Here is a 21,496-nt window from a genome sequence, read left to right as displayed (position 1 = left end):
TAGAGATTCTGGGCTCCTCTGCCTGGGGTTAGTGTATCTCAGAAGATGTTATCAGAACATTTTGGTTTTACCCAGGGAATTCACTGGGTGAGATTTGTGCTAAGTGTCCTCCTTATATTGGCAGAGAATTAGCCATACTGACAAAATGATTGTTTTTGAAGCCATATACCACAAGTTATATGTCTGACTTCACTCCAGGAATCCTGAGGGTAGCCCATCTGCCTGATCGACAGATATCATCTCCTGTCTTTCTTCCAAGGACAGTAACTGGCTGCTGGCCCGTCAATAGGCCCCCTAGAAGGAGTCGTCCCATGGCCCAACAGCTTTGTCTCCGTATCACAGCTGGGTATTTTCCAGGGCTGAATTGCGGCAAAGTTGTCAAGCCCCATTCGATAGCTGGCCATTGAGTCAGCCCATGTTAGTATGGCTGTGAATCAGGCAAAATCTGTGAACTTTTTTTTAGACTTGGCATCTGGTGTTTCAGGATTTGAAAACCTTTGTCTTCCCTGACCTTTAGAATTGTTCCCTGGATTTCCTTCCTCTATTCTTTTCTGCTTTGCTCTCTGTCACTCTCCCAACTTCTAATATTTGGTCTCTTGCTTCCTGGTCATGTATCCTTGGTTCTTTGTCATGCAGTCACTGAAGATCCAGGATACTCATGCTATGTAGGAGTATGTTACTCCATCCTCTAAAGTGTGTAAAGGAAAACATTTCTATCTTGGTTTCCAATCCTTACACCAACCCTGTTATCAGCCACAACCTCTTGATCTTTAATGTTTACATATCCATTTTGACCAATAGATTGGAGTCCATTTAATGGTATTTATTGAGCGCTTACTGTGTGCAGAGCGTTGTACTATGTGCTTGGGAGAGTACAATATAATAGTATAACAGAATTGGTAGGCACGTTCCCTCCCACAGTAAGCTTACAGTGTTAGAGGGGATTGAGTGTCTTGCCCTCTTTCCAAATTCTTCTCCTTTTAATGGGAATATATTTCTGACTAGTTTGACTAGCCATGTCTGGTTCATTTGGTGGTAATAAAAGCAGGAATCCTCTCCCTCCAGCAGTGAAATTTTGAGAGTAATCAATCCAATGGTATTTATTGAGCCCTCACTTGCAGTGGAACTATACGCTTAGGATAATGCAATACAACAAAGTTGGTCGATACATTCTCTGTCATGGAGAGCTTATAGTCTTGTAATACACAACTCTGGTTCTTTCTTGCCTTTCTGGGCAGAAAAAGTTGAGAGCTTTTTTCTCTTTAGAAGATAGAGGGCACCAAAAAAACAAGATTAGGTAGTAATTTCTAGCAAGGAGTTGGAACAAACAATTCATCAACTGTTGGAGTGGTAAGGATATGAAACTTTTTTTTTTTAAGAAAAAGTACATCATTAGGAAACAATGACATGGCTTCAAAATATTCAGTTTGAAGTACTTGTGAAATATATTCAACTAGGTTTTCTGGAAGAGAACTGGGGTAATGTGTAGAGGAAGATTTTAAAGCTGGAAGTTAGTTTCAGAGCAACTGAAAAATTTGATCTGTTTTCTTTGCCTTTTTTTTTTTTTCAAAGCTATATACATGCAGGATCCTACCTTTAGTTTCCCCCAATCTTGTTGCAAGGACCAGGGCGCAGGCCAGCTTCATTTGTCCCCCTCACCCCCCAAATCCTCAGTGGGCAGAGGACTTTGCCCCCAAGTCCCAGTTCTTTAAGGGTGATCAGAGTAAGTGCCTCATTAGCTGCTTTCTCCATTTCCTCAGAAAAGAGGTCTAGCCCCAAACAGGCCCTTCCTACTCAGATTGTGAGCCCCAAGAGGAACAGGAACTGTGTCTAGCCTGATTAACCCATGTCTACCCCAGCGCTTAGAACAGTGTTTGACACATAGTAAGAACTTAATTACAAACCCATTGGTTCTTGAAAATCACATCTTAAGTCGAAGCATCTTACCCAAACCAGTTTTCTCAAGGGAACAATATTATAAAGGGATGATTGGTTTCTGCACTAAGCTTGATACCCAGCCTTTATCAAAATTACTGGGAATAGTGTATTAGATTATAAATGAATTACATAGCTACATTAATGTATTTATGTTTAGTAAGCTAGAGGTAACCGACCCTTTTACTTCATTAAAAATAAGTTGGACATGTTGATCATCCTTGTTTATTTCCGTGGTCAGGTACACAGGCCTTTTTAAGCATTTCCCTCCCTCCCCATCACAGCTTTTAAAAATGTTTACGGTCATCTTCCCCATGGCTCGTATGTGCCCCTCCCTGTGTCTCAGGTCTTCGGAGCCAGTGCCATAAAGGAGACTTATATTGTAAAGTTGAAACCAATGGGCTGTAAAGCTGACAAAGGGTGTGAATTTAGAAATGCAAGTGTCATTCGTCTTGATGTGTGTAAAGTTAAAAAAAAAAAAAAAAAAGTATGTGCTAAAGTAGATAGTTATAAATTGCAAATGACCATGGAGTTTGATTCCCCACCCAAGGACATGGCTTAGAATTAATGATAATTGTGGCATTTCTTAAAGCAATTACTATGTGAAGCACTGTGCTAAGTGCTGGGATAAATACAAGATAATCAGGTAGGGGCACAGTCCTTGTCCTGCTCCCTGTCCTGCGTGGTTCTCATGGTCTGGGGCTAGGTGGTTTAACAGCCCAGTTAGTATAACAGAGTGGATTACCCCTGTTATCATTTTTCTTGCTGCTTTTTTTCCATTTTACTTGCAATTTGACCAACTTGGTGTCCATTAGTGTACAACTGGAGTTCAGGGGAAGTGAAATAAGATAAAAATCAAATCTGTCCATTTTGCAACTTGTTAGCTCTGAAACAAGGTTTGGTAGAAGGAAGGCTGAACTTATTGAATTCAAAGGTCAGGATGAATATTGTCTTTTTCCTGAATGACACTGTATGAAATCCTTTTGGTGGTAAGTTTTCTTGGGTGGATTTGTTGCAGTTCGTGGGTAGTAACAAAGTTATTTCACCATGACAGGGTAGGATTATTGTCTGCCTGCCTTCCCATTCCCCCACCATTATCAACCACCAAGAATAATTTAGCAATGATGTTCCCATTTTTCTAGCTCCTCGTTCCACTACTAGATTTGTTTCTTGTGGTTTTGAGAAGAGTTGGGGCTTAAAATCAGTCAATCATATTTATTGAGTGCTTACTGCGTACAGAACAATGTATTAAGCACTCAAGAGTACAAAGCAACAGAATTGGTAGACACGTTCCATGCCCACAGTGAGCTTACAGAGTAGAGGGGAAACAGAGTTAATGAATTTTCTTTGGGCCATGTGAACACGCTCATTGTTTTTTTTTTTTTTTTAAGCAACCCCCCGCCAACCCTCCGAAAATATTGGTTGAATAATGTTCAGCTGTGTTCTTTTTTGAGAATTGTTTCTCAAAAAATCCCAGCACTTATTTTGTGAGGAAAAACTACAGACCTAGGTGTTTGAAAAAGAACAGATCTCCCAATTTGCTAATCTTCTTCCCTCTCAAGAAAGACGGAATGTTTCCTTTATTTTAGATTACAAAAGTCGACCATTTGCAACCAGCTGAAAATAAAATATTTAAGCTAGTTTAAAAAAAGTAAAGCTTTATTTACTCCTTTCCCCTTCCCTCTAAGATCGTTGCTTTTTTCACAATCTCACCCTCTTTGATCCCTTCCCTCATTTTGAATACCCTACAACAAAGGAAGAAGCCAGTGAAATAAATGTGAAACCTTTTTTTTTTTTTGAGTGAATTTACCTAGAAGGCTTGTATTATACGTTTGATCCTGGGGGTGGCAGCAAATGCTAAGGAGAAAATACTTAGGTTACTGCTTAAGGATTTGCAAGGGTTAATTCTTTGGCTTCTCTCAGTAGGGATGGGCAACAAACTGTAATTGAATGTTGGCAGTTAAGATTTGAATTGGTACTGACAAGGGAAATTTTGTCTCAAATTCTCCAACGCACCTGACATCCAAAATGATTTTTCATTCTTACTGACTCCCATGCCAATTGCCCGAGCCAGCTGTTTCAAATTTTCAACTCTCTCCTCAAACTCCCTATACCCTCAAGCTCCCCTACCTCTTGCCTGTAACTACCTTGCCACCTATTGGATCGAAAAAATAGAAACCATCAAGTGTGGGCTCCCTAATATCCCCATTACTCCTCTCTACTCCCTCCCTCCTCCCACCCCTTTCATCGACTCTCCCTTCTTTCCCAGCAGTATTCCAAGAGGAGGTCTCCTGCCTCTTTTAAGAATCCACCCCCTCCTTCTGTATCTCTGACCCCATCCCCTCGTACCATAATCAAAATCTTTTCACCTCCTTGACTAACTTTAAACTCTTACACTCCTTTAGCTCTTTTGCTACTGCTTTCAAGCATGCACGTTTATCCCCTCTTGGGAAAAAGCTTTCTCTTAGCCCCACAACTCCCTTTGGCTATCCCCCATCTCCTTCCTACCATTCCTTTCCAAACTCCTCAAGCAAGTTGTTTACACCTCATGCTTCCACTTCCTTTCCTCTGATTTTCTCCCTGACCTCTTGCAATCTGGTTTCCACCCTCTGCACTTCACAGAAAGTGCCATCTTGTGGGTCACTAATGATATCAGCATGGCTCAGTGGAAAGAGCCTGGGCTTCGGAGTCAGAGGTCATGAGTTCGACTCCCGGCTCAGCCACTTGTCAGCTGTGTGATTGTGGGCAAGTCACTTCACTTCTCTGCGCCTCAATTACCTCATCTGTAAAATGGGGATTAACTGTGAGCCTCACGTGGGACAACCTGATTACCCTGTATCTACCCCAGCGCTTAGAACAGTGCTCTGCACATAGTAAGCGCTTGACAAATACCAACATTATTAACATTATTATATCCTTATTCATTCATTCAATAGTATTTATTGAGCGCTTACTATGTGCAGAGCACTGTACTAAGTGCTTGGAATGTACAAGTCGGCAACAGATAGAGACAGTGCCTGCCCTTTGATGAGCTTACAATCTAATTGGGGGAGACAGGCAGCCAAGAACAATGGCAATAAATAGAATCAAGGGGAAGAACATCTCATAAAAACAATGGCAAATAAATAGAATCAGGGTAATGTACGTCTCATTAAACAAAATCAACAAAATAGGGTGATGAAGATATATACAGTTGAGCGGATGAGTACAGTGCTGAGGGGGTGGGATGGGAGAGGGGAAGGAGGAGAGGGAAAGGGGGGAGAAGAGGTTTTAGCTGCGGAGAGGTGAAGGGGGGGTAGAGGGAGCAGAGGGAAAAAGGGGGGAGCTCAGTCTGGGAAGGCCTCTTGGAGGAGGTAAGCTTTAAGTAGAGATTTAAAGAGGGGAAGAGAATTAGATTGTCGGAGGTGAGGAGGGAGGGCATTCCAAGGACCGCGGGAGGACATGGCCCAGGGGCTGATGGCGGGATAGGCGAGACCGAGGGACGGTGAGGAGGTGGGCGGCAGAGGAGCGGAGCGTGCGGGGTGGGCGGTAGAAAGAGAGAAGGGAGGAGAGGTAGGAAGGGGCAAGGTGATGTAGAGCCTCGAAGCCTAGAGTGAGGAGTTTTTGTTTTGAGCGGAGGTTGATAGGCAACCGCTGGAGGTGTTTAAGAAGGGGAGTGACAGGCCCTGAACGTTTCTGCAGGAAGATGAGCCGGGCAGCAGAGTGAAGAATAGACCGGAGCAGGGCGAGAGAGGAGGAAGGGAGATCAGAGAGAAGGCTGACACAGTAGTCTAGCCGGGATATAACGAGAGCCTGTAGCAGTAAGGTAGCCGTTTGGGTGGAGAGAAAAGGTGAGACCGGCAGGTCTTGGTAACGGATTGGATGTGTGGGGTGAACGAGAGAGACGAGTCAAAGTTGACACCAAGGTTGCGGGCCTGAGAGACGGGAAGGATGGTCGTACCATCCACGGTGATAGGGAAGTCTGGGAGCGGACCGGGCTTGGGAGGGAAGATGAGGAGCTCAGTTTTGCTCATGTTGAGTTTTAGGTGGCCGGCAGACATCCAGGTGGAGACGTCCTGGAGTCAGGAGGAGATGTGAGCCTGAAGGGAGGGGGAGAGGACAGGGGCGGAGATGTAGATCTGCATGTCATCTGCGTAGAGATGGTAGTCAAAGCCGTGAGAGCGAATGAGTTCACCGAGGGAATGAGTGTAAATGGAGAACAGAAGAGGTCCAAGAACTGACCCTTGAGGAACTCCAACAGTTAAAGGATGGGAGGGGGAGGAGGCATCTGCAAAGGAGACCTAGATGACCGGCCAGATTGATAAGAGGAGAACTAAGAGGAGAACCGGGAGAGTACGGAGTCCGTGAAGCCAAGGTGAGGAGGAGGAGGGAATGGTCAACATTGTCAAAGGCAGCTGAGAGGTCAAGGAGGATTAGAATGGAGTAGGAGCCATTGGCTTTGGCGAGAAGGAGGTCATGGGTGACTTTAGAGAGAGCAGTCTCGGTAGAGAGGATGGGACGGAAGCCAGATTGGAGGGGTCCAGGAGAGAATGGGAGTTAAGGAATTCTAAGCAGCGATCGTAGACGACTCGTTCTAGGATTTTGGAAAGGAAGGGTAGTAGGGAGATAAGGCGATAACTGGAGGGGGAAGTGGGGTCAAGAGAGGGTTTTTTTAGGATGGAGGAGATGTGGGCATGTTTGAAGGCAAAGGGGAAGGAGCCATTGGAGATTGAGTGGTTAAAGATAGAAGTTGAGGGAGGGAGGAGGGCAGGGGCAATGGTTTTTATAAGGTGAGCGGGAATGGGGTCCGAGGCGCAAGTGGAGGGGGTGGCACTTGCGAGGAGGGAGGAGATCTCCTATGAGGATACTGCAGGGAAGGATGGGACAGTAGGGGAGAGGGTTGGTGGGGGGGAGGGGAGAGGCGGAGGGGTGACTTTGGGGAGCTCAGACCTGATTGTGTTGATTTTTGGATGAAGTAGGTGGCCAGATCATTGGGGGTGAGAGATGGGGGAGGGGGAGGAACAGGGGGCCTTAGGAGAAAGTTAAAGGTCCGGAACAATTGGCAGGGATGACGGGCATGGGTGTTGATGAGGGAGGAGAAGTTTTCCCTGGCGGAGGAGAGGGCAGAGTTAAGGCATCCTTATGGCCAAGTTCCAGTGGTCCGTACTCCATCCTAATCCTCTTTCATCTTCCAATTGCCTTTGACACTTCTGGGCTACCCTCCTAATCCTGGAAACACTCTCTAACCTTGATCCAGCACTTGAAACTGTCCTCGGTGGATAGAACAGTGCTTGGCACGTAGTAAGTGCTTAAATACCATCATCATTATTATTATTTTTCCTGTCTCTTTGGCTTCCCCTTCTCAGTGTCTTTCACCAGATTCTTCTCTCACACACACACCATACTGTGGGAGTCCCTGAAGGCTCAATTCATTCATTCATATTTATTGAGCGCTTACTCTGTGCAGGGCACAGTACTAAGTGCTTGGAAAGTACAATTCAGTAACAAATATATACAATCCGTACCCAACAACAGGCTCACAGTCTAAAAGTGGGGAGACAGACAACAAAACAAAAGTAGATAGGCATCAATAGCATCAATATAAATAAATAGAATTATATACATACAAATCATTAATAAATAGAGTAATAAATATGTACATATATATTCACGAGTGTTGTGGGGCGGGGAGGGTAGAGCGGAGGGAGGGAGTTGGGCGATGGGCAGAGGAGGAGGAGCAGAGGAAAAGGGGGGGCTCAGTCTGGGATGGCCTCTTGGAAGAAGTTTAGGTCCTCATCTATTCTCCATCTACACTCACTCTCTTGGAGAACTCTTTCACTCCCACAACTTCACTTATCTCTACGCAGATGATTCCCAAATCTAGGTCTTCTTCCTCCAGCCTCACATTTCATCCTGTTTCCAAGACATCTCTACTTGGATCTTCCCTTGATGTCTCAAATTTAACATGTTTGTAACCAAATTTCTTACCTTTTCAATCGTCTGTCTTCCAACTCGACTTTTCTAATGGCACCACCAACCTCCCTGTCTCATGAGCCCTTAGCCTTGGTGTTATCCTTGACTCATCTCTCTCATTCAACCCACCTATCTGATCTGGCACCAAATCCTGTCGGTTCTACCTTCTCAACATCTCTAGAATCCACCTCTTCCTCGCCACTTGAATTGCTCCCATGCTGATCCTAACACTTATGTTCTTCCTTGACTACTGCATAAGCCTCCTTATCCACTTCCCTGCCTCTTGTCTCTTTGATATTCTACCATCCCGAGTACTTAGATAGACATCCACCTGTAATTCCTTTTTAATGTCTGTCTCCCCTTATAATCTGTAAGCTTGTTGTGGGCAGAGAATTATCTCGCCCTACCCTTTTGTATTGTACTCTCCCACACATTTAGTACAGTGCTCTGCACACAGTAAGCATTTAATAAATACAATGGATTGATTATTCATAAACTAGAATTATCTGAGTAGGAAGCGACCAACTTTTTGCATTAACTAATAGCTATGAAATATACTGCATTGAACCAGGTGGACCCACTTATATAGTGGTGTATATTTAGCTTCAGTTCCCAGAACTGTTTTTTTGCCAGTAATATTTGTTGTACAGTGTCAGTATAATTGGCTAATCAAGATTTTAGAGTGTTCTTCACAAAAATAAAGCTCCTTTAATCCTCTGTCCCCCACATTTGAAACATGAGTCATGCTGTTGAGGAGATTTTTAAATATCAAGGTGGCTTCCCCCAGTCTTCATCTGTATATGAAATAGGACACACAAGGGTAGCTTCTTTGTCCTTTTCTCCCACTCTCCTGCATCACCTTGACCTGCTCCCTTTATTCATCCCCTGTCCCAGCCTCACAACATTTATGAACATACCTGTAATTTATTTATATTAATGTCTGTCTCCCCATCTAGACTGTAAGCTCATTGTCGGCAGGGAATGTGTCTGTTGTTATTTTGTACTCTCCGAAGTGCTTAGTACAGTGCTCTGCACACAGTAAGTGCTCAATAAATGTGATTAAGTTCAAAGAAGTCTTTCAATTAATATACATTGCTAAACATCCCCTTTGTTAAAGAAGTTCAAGCCATCCCAGAGGTCCATTTGAATACGTTTCAATTTGTCTCAGAGATCAGTTGTCCAATTTTAGTGACCCATAAGTTCTCAGAGAAACTTCATTGTAGTATTCATTAATATAATAGTAACAATGATATTTATCAAACACTTACTATGTGCCAATCACTCTTCTAAGTACTGGGGTAGAGACAAGGTAATCAAGTCAGACACAATCCCTGTCTCACACTGGGCTCACGGTATAAGTAGGAGGGAGAATAGGTATGGAATTCCCATTTTATGGGTGAAGGAGCTGAGGCTTAGTTAAGTGATTTGTCCAAGGTTACAAAGCACAATCGGGGCGGCTGGGACTAGAACCCAGGTCCTCTAGCTCCCAGGCCCATACTCTTCCCACCAGGCTGCACTGCTTTTCTTTTCCTTTATTAAAGGGATAGGTGGAGGAGATAGGGAGGTCTAAATTGTGTTGTAAGATTGTCTTTCTACCTTCCTAACAGAGCAAATGCATCTAGGTCAATATTTGATTTCAGTCCAGGTTAAGTAATTCCAGAGCCACAGTCGAGTTTTCTAACTTATTGACAGTTACAAGATTTACAAATAAAGAATATGCAATAAAGCCCCTTTCACAGATAGCGCTGGAAAAGCAAGTATCTAAAGACATATTTCTGGGAAAAATCGACTTTGATGTGAGTACAAATGCGTGGTAAGAGCCTTGTGATACTTAGATGACCTCATTCTACATAGATTGGCAGTAAACCCAACTTTTTCCAGCTCATTGTTCCCTTTCAGTTCCTCTGCTAATCAAAATATTACATTTGAGGAGGTAATTATAAATAATGGTCAAATAATGATTGAGGGGGATCCAGCAAGGTAGTATTTTCTGTGTTGGAAAGGTAATCATATGAATAGTGAGTCAACAGACTGAAATGTAAAGTAATTATCTCCAGTGGGTAGGAAGATCTCAGAAACCATTTTCTCCCCTCTCCGCTTCAGAACACACAGACCTTCTGCTAATGAGAAAATTGATTAATTCATGAGATGCAACATGATGGTATGAGAGAAGCCCCCCCACTCTTGCCAACAGAGCAGGAGATGATGCTCAAATGTGCTCCCAAGGTTTTCAGCTAGCCTAGAACCAACATTATATTTCTGTTTAAGGGTTATAAACAAGGGGAACACTCCGCTTCTCTGCTGCTAACCTCCTCACTGTGCCTCGTCCTCGGCTGTCCTGCCGTCGACCTCTAGCTCTCATCCTACTTCTGACCCGAATGCCCTCTCTCCTCACATAAAAATAAATAAATTGTGGTATTTATTAAGCGCTTACTATGTGCAAAGCACTGTTCTAAGCGCTGGGGTATACAAGGTGATCAGGGTGTCCCACGTGGGGCTCAGTTTTTATCCTCATTTGACAGATGAGGTAACTGAGGCACAGAGAAGTTAAGCAACTTGCCCAAGTTCACACAGCTGACTAGCGGTGGAGCAGGGATTAGAACCCGTGACCTCTGACTCCCAAGCCCGCGCTCCTTCCACTGAGCCACACTGCTTCTCACATCTGCTAAATTAACTCTTCCCCTCTTCAAAGCCCTACTGAGGGTTCACCTCCTCCAGGAGACCTTCCCAGACTGAGCTCTCCCTTTCCCTCTGCTCCTCCTCCCTTCCCCATTGTCCCTACTCACTCCCTCTAGGCTGCCCCCTTCCCCTCCCCACAGCACTGGTGTTTATTTGTACATATTTATTACTATATTAATGATGTGCATATATCTATGATTCTAATTATTTTGATAGTACTGATGCCTCTTGTTTTGTTTTGTTGTCTGCCTCCCGCTTCTAGACTGTGACCCTGTTGTTGGTTAGGTGATTACCTCTATCTGTTGCTGAATTGTACTTTCCAAGTGCTTACTATAGTGTTCTGCACACAGTAAACAATAAATATGATTGAATGAATGAATGAAAGTATGGAAGCAGCCTGGCCCAGTGGATAGAGCACGGGCCTGGGAGTCAGAAGGACCTGGATTCTAATGCTGCCTCTTCCTCTTGTCTGCCTTGTGATTTTGGGCAAGTCAGTTCTCCGTGCTTCAGCTACCGCATCTGTAAAATGGGGATCAAGAATGTGAGCCCCACATGGCACAGGGACTGTGTTCTACCTGATTAGCTTGTATAATAATGATGGTATTTATTAAGTGCTTACTATGTATAAAACACTGTTCTCCCCCCCAGCGCTTAAACCAGATTGTAAAATATAGTAAGTGTTTAATAAATGCCACCATTCTTCTTCTTCCTTCCTTCCTTCCTTCCTTCCTTCCTTCCTTCCTTCCTTCCTCTTCCTCTTCCTCTTCCTCTTCCTCTTCCTCTTCCTCTTCCTCTTCCTCTTCCTCTTCCTCTTCCTCTTCCTCTTCCTTTTCCTTTCCTTTTCGAGCCTGTTGTGGGGTAGGGATTGTCTCTGTTGCCGAATTATACTTTCCAAGCTTAGTACAGTGCTCTGCACACAGTAAGCACTCAATAATTATGATTGAATGGATGAATGGTTTATCCCATGTTTGGCTTGGCTAGTGAATGCCAAAAATGAGGTGTGGGACACTCTTTGGGGTAATGCGGTTGAATCTTTTGTACAGACAGATGGCATATCCATTGGCATATCAAACAGAGGCTAGACTCCTATTCATAAACTATTGATGTTGTTATTCTTGTCATTTTTCTAAGAGAAAGCCATAGAGAAGGAAGTTAAAAAATAGAATCCCTTTACCACTTTGATCCCTTTCAGGTGTCATATTGAAGCGTGAACAAACTGAATTTGGTATCTTGTCTGAACACAAGTTGAGCAGTGACATTGGTTCTTTAAGATGTCAACATGTTTGAGTCCATTAATGGTGAGGGATTGACCTATGGGTGATAGAAAATGTGAAGGACGTGAAATGGGAGTTGATTTGTGTTGGCTGAATTTTTGTATTTTAGAGAAGACAAAGTGCTTGGTAGTTCATCACTGAGGCAAACTACAATTTGACGGAATCTGCTCAGCAGTAGAGGAAAGTCAAAGGAAGATGAAATCTGAGACTCCAAGTAGGAGCGACTGGGAAAGAAATACAAGGAGAGAAGCCTTAGGGAGGAAAGTTGGGTGGGGAATGTGTTTATCAACTTTATACTGTACTCTTCCAAACTCTTAGGGCAGTGCACTGCACACAGTAAGTGCTCAGTAAATAGGATTGATTAAAGAAAGGCATAGGAAAATAGAAAGGTAACTCAGAAGTATTAGGCAGCATTCTTCCCATAAATGTGTTCCTGAGTAAAAAGCAATCCACAAGTTGACACAAGTGGATTTGGTGTAGGAAGAATCAGTCACTTGAGCTCCTACTGTACTTCTTACTTGGGAGAGTACAATTAAAATAGTAGATCCGATTCTTGCCCTTAAGGAACTTCCAAACTAGAGGGGGGAAAATGGACATTAAAATAAATTACTGGTAGGTGGAAATAAGTGCTAGGGAGGGTTTTGAGAACTAAAGTACTGAAATGGAAGAAGCAGCCCTGTGCATGTATGTGATGTTGGCCAAGTTTTGATGCTCTGGCACTTATCAGCATCTGCCTCAGACTTACTACACTCTGTCATACTTGGTGTTTGTGTTTTTGCAACTTTACAGTGTGTAATACAGTAAAATCACAATGTTAAGCATGGTAAAAACAATCTTCTAATGACAAACATAATATAGGAATTTGTATTGAAAAATAAGTCTAGACTAAGCTCGTGGGCAGGGAATGTGTCTACCGACTACTGTTATGTACTCTCCCAAAAGTTTAGTATACATACAGTGCACCACATATAGTATGCACTCAAATACCATTGTTGATGATGATATATTGGAGCTAGCTACCTCATACTCATTAATTCCCTCTGAAGCAGTGTCCACTAGACCATGAAATGGGAAAGAGCATGTGATTCTTCCTAATCTGTCTAATCTGGTCCCACCTAACCCTTCACAATATTGCTAAAATCTACCCTATTCTCTCCACCCAAACTGCTACCATTTTGATTCAAGCTCTTACCCTATCCTTCCTTGATTACTGCATCAGTTAACTCATTGACCTTTTTGTCTCCTGTCTCTCCCTACTCCAGTCCATACTCCACTCTGCTGCTCAGATCATTTTCCTAAAAAAAAGTTCAATCAATGTTTCCCCATTCTTCAAGGACCTCCAGTAGTTTCCCATTCATCTCCACATCAAACAGAAACTCCTTACCATTGACTATAAATCACTCAATCACCTTGCCCACTCTTTCTTACCTCACAGTCAATTCACTTTGTTACTGTAACACCAATGTACTAACAGTACCTCAGTAACAGTACCTACCTCAGTAACAGTACCTCATTCTTGTCTGTCTCACTGCCAAGCCCTTGCCCATGTCCTGTCTCTGGCCTGGAATTTCCTTTCCTGTCATATCCAACAGGCCATCATTTTCCCCATCACATCTACTAAAAGAGTCCTTCCTCAACTAAGCCATTATTTCATTCAGTTGTATTTATTGAGCACTTATTGGGTGCAGAGCACTGTGCTAAGCACTTGGGAGACTATAGTGTAATGATACAAGAGATATATTCTCTACACACAGCGAACCTACGGTCTAGAGGAGGTTATCCCAACTCCCTCTCCCTTCTTCATCACTCTTGCACTTAAGATTTGCACCCTTTATTCACCCCACCCTCAACACTTATAAACCTATCCATAATTTATTTAAATGTGTGTCTCCCCCTCTAGACTGTAAGCTCAATGTGGGCAGGGAATGTGCCTACTCTGTTATATTGATGTACTCTAGTAAACGCTTAGGACAGTGGTCTGCACACAGTAAGCACTCAAGGAATGTGATTGACCGATCTGGTGAACTCCTCCATCCACGTATTCCAGTGGAGAAGCATCAGCTGAATTTTAGTTTCAGAAGCAGCAGAAACTTTAATAAAGAATTGAAGTGAGAAGCAGCATGGCCTAATGGAGAGATCACATGCCTGGGAGTCAGAAAGACCTAGATTCTAATTCCGGCTCTAACAGTTCATTCATTCAATAGTATTTATTGAGCGCTTACTATGTGCAGAGCACTGTACTAAGCGCTTGGGATGAACAAGTCGGCAACAGATAGAGACAGTTGCTTGCTGTGCAACCTTGGGCAAGTCACTTAGCTTCTCTCTGCCTCAGTTTTCTCAGTCATAAAATGGGGATACCTGTTCTCCCTCCTACTTGGACTGTGAGCCCCATGTGGGGCAGGGATTTTGTCTGACCTAATTAACTTGTACCTACCCAAGTGCTTAGAGCAGTGTTTGCCACATAGTAAGCAATTCCTATCTCTGGTTAGTGTTTTTGTAATATCTCACTCATACAATCTATTGAGGTACTTATGAACACCTCGTGTGCAGTAACTTAAGAGAATACAAGGAATATCTCTGTCCTCTTAATAAAGGTATCCTTCAATATGAAGGCAACACTACCAAGAATGAGTCTGAATCAGTGAGTCTGAGGATATGAGAGAATTTTGTGCTTTTTGTCCACGTAAAACACAACGATGCACCTTCTATGTCCCCTTATCATTTTAGTGGAGCACCACTTCTACACTAATGGTTAAGATAAGAAAAGTGTGTGTTAGGAGGCATTTGACTTATTTTTTGCAGTAATGGTGGTGATTGGCACTGGGCCATCCCACTCTGCCAAGTGGCACGGACTGGGAGATAGTTGGTAGGGAGAAAATGTGCAGTCTATGATCCCCAAATGGAATGTTTCTGAGACTTATTCATGTGGAAAACATAAAAAATCATACTGATGATAATGAACACACTAATGATTTGGACTCTGAAGTTATGCTTTTGCGGTATAGAAAGCTTGAAGGAGTTTTTACTTGGACATTTAGAGTTTTATCAATTATACTGATTGGTAGGGAAAGTGCATCTTTTGTGGTTAGGGCTTTCTGATATAAATTCAAAGTATTCTGCTATGCAATCAGAATATTCATTTTAATATGAGTGGTTCAGTCAATCAGTTGTATTTGAGTGCTCACTGGTTGCAGAGCACTCTTCTAAGCACTTGGGAGAAGGTAGAGATTGTCTCTCTTTGTTGCCGAATTGTACTTTCCAAGCACTTAGTACAGTGCTCTGCACAGAGTAAGCACTCAAATATGATTGACTAGGAGTACAATATAACAGAGTATAACAGAGCTGATAGGCCTGTTCCTTGCCCACAATGAGTTTATAGTCTAAAGTTAATCTCTTATTATGACTATTCAAGAAATGGTTTTTTTGCTCTAAAAAATGCACAAACGAGGAAAATATTGTTTAAACAGTCGTTTACTATTTTTTTTTAAATTGGGAATTTTGACGTGTTTGAAAGGGAGAAATATTTTAAATGTGCATTAGGATTTCAAGGCAGTTATTAGTTATTTAAGCCAGAGGGATTGTTTAACACTTTGGCTACATTGTTTCTTTAGGCTAGTTTAGAGGACGGGAAATGAGAAGGCAATGGATTTGAGATGGCATGGAGCTGGTGCTGTTCAGTGAACATCAGGGAAGATATCTTGAGAATGACTTACACCTCATACCTCAAAAAGACTAGTTATTTTGCTTCTCCATTCATGTCCTGTGCTCCTTCACATCACCTCAAATTTCTCTTTCTTACTTTTCCTACCCTTCTCTGTTGTTTTTTCCTCCCTCTTTCCTTTGCCCTCCCATTCTTCCCTGACTTCCATTTCCATTTCCTTCCAGAGGAGAGGAGGTGTGGCTGGACCTTGTTGGCAAGCAAAAGTACTCTCTCCTCAGTCACAACAGGAAGAGATGGCTTTGCTGTTTGAAAATACCCTGGCCATGACTTTGAGGGTGGGTGGGTGGGTGGGAATAATTTGGGAGTAGGAGAGCTGTGTGTCCCAATCCCAGTCTGCCTTTCCATTTCCACATCAAGGACCACAGCCCCAGTGAGAGTGAGGTTCTTTTTGTATTTTGCTCTAGTGCTGAGGAAAAGGAATTAATCATTTATTGTAATATTTACTGAGTGCCTACTGTCAGTGTAGAGCACTGTAATAAACTCATGGAAGAGTTCAGTAGAAATTGGCAGAAAATAATAATTGTGTTTTGTTAAGCACTTATGTGCCAAGCACTGTAATAAGGTAGATAAAAGGTAATCACATCCCACATGGGGCTCACCATCTAAGTAAGAGAGAAAACAGGATTAAATCTCAATTTCACATATGAGGGAACTGAGGCACAGAGAAATTGAGTTGCTCAAGGTCACACAGCAGGTAAATGGCAGAGTAGGGATTAGAACCCGGGTCCTCCGACTTCCAAGCTCTTGTTCTTTCCCCTAGGCCATGTTGCCTCTCCGGCCCTGCCCTCAACAAGTTACAGTTTAGTGAAAGATAATGACAAATACGTAGTGAGTTCAAGAAAGAAGAAAAAAGGGCTATATACATGAATTTAAGTGTAAGTCACAGCATTTGAAAGATATGTGCAAAGGTGTCACAGGAGGTTGTGAGTACTCAAGTCTCAGAGAGATGGTTAAGGGTAATGATGAATTCTCTTGGAAGACCTTCTGGAGGATATGTGATTTAAGAAAGGCTTTGTAACTGGGGATAGATGTGATCTGTTGAATTTGAAGAATATTATCCTTTCACTCTGTTATGCTTTTCTTTGGGAAGATGGTGATTGAGGTATCCTTTGGTGTATGAGCCAGAGCATCAACTTGGGGTCGAATAGTGCAGAGACTTGCATTCCTTAAGAATCATGGAGTTGATTGCTTTTCTGAAAAAATTATGCTACTTGCTAAGCACTGTTGGTTTGGTGCTAGTTTGATTCAACTTAATTAGGTTGGATACAATAATAAAAATGTTGGTATTTAAGTGCTTACTATGTGAAGAGCACTGTTCTAAGCGCTGGGGTAAATACAGCGTAATCAGGTTGTCCCACTTGGGGCTCACTGTCTTAATCCCCATTTTACAGATGAGGTCACTGAGGCACAGAAAAGTTAAGTGACTTGCACACAGTCACACAGCTGACAAATGGCAGAGCCGGTCACAGTCACAATCTTGGTAGGAGGGAGTAGAATTGAACCCCCTTTTTACAGATGAGGAAACTGAGGTGCGGAAAAGTGAAGTGACTTGCTGAGTCTCACAGTGGAACATGGCAGAGCAGAGATGAGAACCCTGGTCTTCTGACTCCCAGCCCCATGTTCCTTCCACTAGACCATCCTGTTTTTCATGATCACTTTCACAGATCTTTCCCTACTCCTAAGTAATCACCCGGTTTCTACCACCCCAGCCCATCAGTCATCTCTGTTCCTCCTCAAAGTAAGGGCTACTCTCAAACTTCTATGGTGGGTATCTGTCTAATCAGCAGACAGGCTTTTCCCCTCCATTTGACCCATTCAGAGCTAGTGAATTGCAAGGAGACAGGAAACAATAAAAACCCTAAAATAACATAAGGCCAGGACAAATAAACACAAACAAATGAAAACAGAAGAGTACCGTTTCTATGCCCTTGCCTACTCTGCCATATTGTACTCTCCCAAATCCTTACTATAGTCTCTGCACATGGTAAGTGCTCAATGAGTCACTTAACCTCTCTGTGCCTCAGTTCCCTCATCTGTAAAATGGGGATTAAGACTGTGAGCCCCACGTGGGACAACCTGATTCCCCTATGTCTACCCCAGCGCTTAGAACAGTGCTCGGCACATAGTAAGCGCTTAACAAATACCAACATTATTATTATTAATGAGTAGCATTGATTGATTGTTAGATTAGTGGTTTGGACTCTTTGCAACCCAAAGTCAATAGTTACAACAACAGCCTCAGTGATACTCCCAGCTATAGCCAAGGCTGCAGCCTCTCCAGTCAGTCAGTTGTATTTATTGAGCACTTACTGGGTGCAGAGCACTGTACTAAGCGCTTGGGAGAGTAAAATATAACAAAAAATATATATTCCCTGCCCACAGTGAGCTTAGAGTCTAGAAGGGGAGACAGACATTAATATAAATAAATTAGAGATATGTCCAAAGCTCAAAATTTATTGTGGCTTCATGCTGTTGCCTCCATTGCTTGTGTCCTTCCCACTGTGGTAGGGCAAAGTAGGATGGGCTTCGGGCCCAAAAGTTGAGGCATAAAAGTTGTTTGTTGGGGGAAAGGCATGTGTTGGGGGTAGGGGTCGGGCACACAGCTTCACCTGACCTTCCCACTAGGGCTGTACAAGTCATGCATGTCTTTGTGCTCTATTGAATGGTAATGTAATTTAGTGTCCTCTCCCAGCTAGATTGTATACTCCACAAGATTAGGAATCACTCTAGTAACTCTCTTCTATTCTCCCAAGCACTTGCTCTGGTGCTCTGTATGGTAAAAGCACTCAATAAATGTAATTGATTGGTGGACTATTTTTGTGCAGTAACCAAGAAAAGAAGATAAGCAAATTAGCATACTGTGTTTTGGGACAGGGGAATAAGGTGGATGTTCTACTATGGGAACCAAAGAAATAAATATTGGAATAAAAAGGATAACAGTGTGTACACTTCAGGTCACAGGCAGTACTGATTAATAAAAGTATTACCAAACATTTGTCTAGTTCTTGACCTCTGTGGTGGTTAGAGAGGTGGTTAAGCTCATAGATTTATACCTCGACCAACAAATGCACAATGGGATTTTTTTTTTTAATGGCATTTGTTGTGTGTGTTGTATCTAAGCGCTGGGATAGATGCAAGATAATTGGGTTGGGCACAGTTCCTGACCCATATAGGCCTCACAGTCTTAATCCCCATTTTTCAGATGAGAGTGCTGAGGCACAGAGAAATTGTGACTTGCCCAAGGTTCCATAGCAGACAGGTGGTGGAACTGGGATTAGAATCCAGATCCTTGACTCTCAGGCCCGTGCTCTATTAGTCTCATTGCTAGCCCCAAAGAATCCCCTTGACACTCTAAAGAAGGTTCAGTTAGCTGAAGATTTCCTCTGTATCATCAGCAAGGGGATAGCACCTAAGGCAGAAGGTGTGTATGAAACATGGCAGCTATCAATACATTCGAAAGTCAAAATGAAAAATCAAAGTTCTTAAAGGGGTACAGACCTAAGTGTAGAGATGTCAGAGAATGGTGGGCAAATAGGGGAGGTAAGGGCTTAATAAGGGAAGGCCACTTGGAAGCAGTAGGATTTTAATAGGGCTGTGCAACAATCAGTGGATGGTATTTATTGAGCGCTTACTCTGTGCAGAGCACTGTAGTAAGCACTTAGGAGAGAATGATATATTGTTGGGAGATACATTCCCTGCCTTCTAGGTGCCTACAGATTGGAGGGGAAAACAGAAATTAAAATTATAGGTGTATTTATAAGTGCTGTGGGGTTGAGAGTGGGGCAAATGTCAACTGATTAAAGGATACAGATCTAAGCATATGAAATGACTGCCTGAAGCTGAAAGTGCCAAATAGCACTTTTTAAATCTTTTAATTATTTTGTGAATTATTTTAATATACTCTCCTAATATTCACATCAATTCAAAATTACCTTGTTCCGTAAGAGGGGGGGTTGGCAAATTTGTGGATAAGCAGCAAATGAAAGCACTGTCTTTTGACAAAGTATCTGTTTCAGGGTTGCTTAAAATGTCTTGCAGATTGTAAATCATTTCAAGAATGAATGATTTGGGATTTCACTGTAATTGTACACTGATATCAATGCTTAATGCCTATCAAATCAAATTGTTAGTAGTGAGCCTGATTCTTCAAACAGGGGCTTTAAATTCTTTGGGATCATGTTAGGATTTCTACAAAAAAGAGGGGTAGTATAATTGTATTAAATGAGGTATTTGTTAAAACACTTTGTGTCAGGGACTGTACTAAGCATTGGATGGATACCAGTTAATCGGATTGTTTGAATAGTATGTTAGCTGATGACTTGTTGGAAAAAATAATCACAAAGAATTGATGACATAAACACAAAGAATTGATGACTTTGTCAATTTCAGAAAGAGGTAGTTTAAAGTCAGAACTCTGAACCTGTGATCTACTTTTGATTAAAAAAAAATTATTCGTGGATTTACAATTCTAAGCAGTGACATTGCAGTATTCATAGTTACTTGACCGAGTTTTGTTCTAAAATGAACAAGTGAACACTGCAGTGTAATGTGGTAAAATCTCAATTCCCTTTGATAGTAAATTTCAAAATTTACATAGCTTTTCAGACTTTCTAGGTTATTTTTGAACAGGATATTGAGGAATTACAGGTTTCTTTCATATTTTCAAGAAGTTTGCAGAAAGCAGTCAGAAGGGAGATGAAGATGTGAAGAGCAATAGAGACATTAAGGAAGACCAAAACAGGGGACACGTGGAAGCTGTCAGATAACGGTGTAGAAGAAAGACTTAGGAGGTTAAGAGGTGGGGAACTTTAAAATGTGCCAAGAGGTTGTTGGGATCTATCGGTTCGTATCAACCAGGACCTTCTGGGTCCGGGGGACCCTCGATAACACGTAGTAGAAGTCAAACCACATGTCTGATCACCAAAGTTACTTTGGAAAGTTTTTTTTTACTTAGTTTTACCAAGGTGCAAAGGAGTGGCACGTAGACACATGCTCACTCCACTTCACCAAGGGTCCAGTACCAGACTGCTGGTCAAGGGAGCCGGTTCTGCCAATGCTGCTTCTTTCTGCTTCCAAGTGCTGTTGCCTTCCATTGCTTCCACGTTCCTGTCCTGCTCCAGGTTCTTCCATTCATTCATTGATTCATTCATTCACTTGTATTTATTGAGCCCTTACTCTGTTCAGAGCATTGTACTAAGCTCTAGGAAAGTACAATTCGGCAAGATATAGAGACAATCCCTATCCAACAACAGGCTCACAGTTTAGAAAGGGGGAGACAGACAATAAAACAAGTAGAGAGGCATGAATAGCATCAAAATAGATATATAAAATTCTCTTTGCATACCTCTGTGTTCCTTCTGCTTTCTGGGTGCCTCTGAACTGCTTCTCTGTGTGCCTCTGTCAGCATGCCCCCCTCCCCCTTTACATGCCTCCTGCGATTCAAAACTCTACCCCCTTTTTATACCCCCTTTTATCTGTCTTAGGCTTCGCAACTGGGTCTCTACTTGACAGTCCTTGATTGGTCCAGGCCTGTTACTTGGTAGAACAGGGAGAGAAGGCGGCACCTCCCTCCATGCTCCACCCCCACAGGCCAGGAGTCACCTGTCCCAGGTAGAGCCCATCAGTGCCTTTGCGAGTCTCTTCCTTCTTGTTGTTTGCGGGATCACAAACAGTCATTAAGTTAGGCAGCTTGTTGTGGGCTCACCACAGAGATATCAGAATGAGAGGGACAGAGAAGATAGCAATCAAGAGAAAGTTGGGCAGGTTAAGAGGAAAATAAGATTTTGAAGTCAAACAAAATACTCAAAAGCCTTTTAGGAGAGTGAAGAAGAACCTGTGGGAAGACCTGTCCCTAAAATAAATCTGATTGGATAAACAGATGTGGGCAGGGATTGTCTCTTCTTATTGCTGTATTGTACTTTCCCAAGTGCTTAGT

Source organism: Ornithorhynchus anatinus, chromosome 5, assembly GCF_004115215.2.
Source record: "Ornithorhynchus anatinus isolate Pmale09 chromosome 5, mOrnAna1.pri.v4, whole genome shotgun sequence".
Classification (NCBI taxonomy): Eukaryota; Metazoa; Chordata; class Mammalia; order Monotremata; family Ornithorhynchidae; genus Ornithorhynchus; species Ornithorhynchus anatinus.
Note: the sequence above shows the minus strand (reverse complement) of the source record.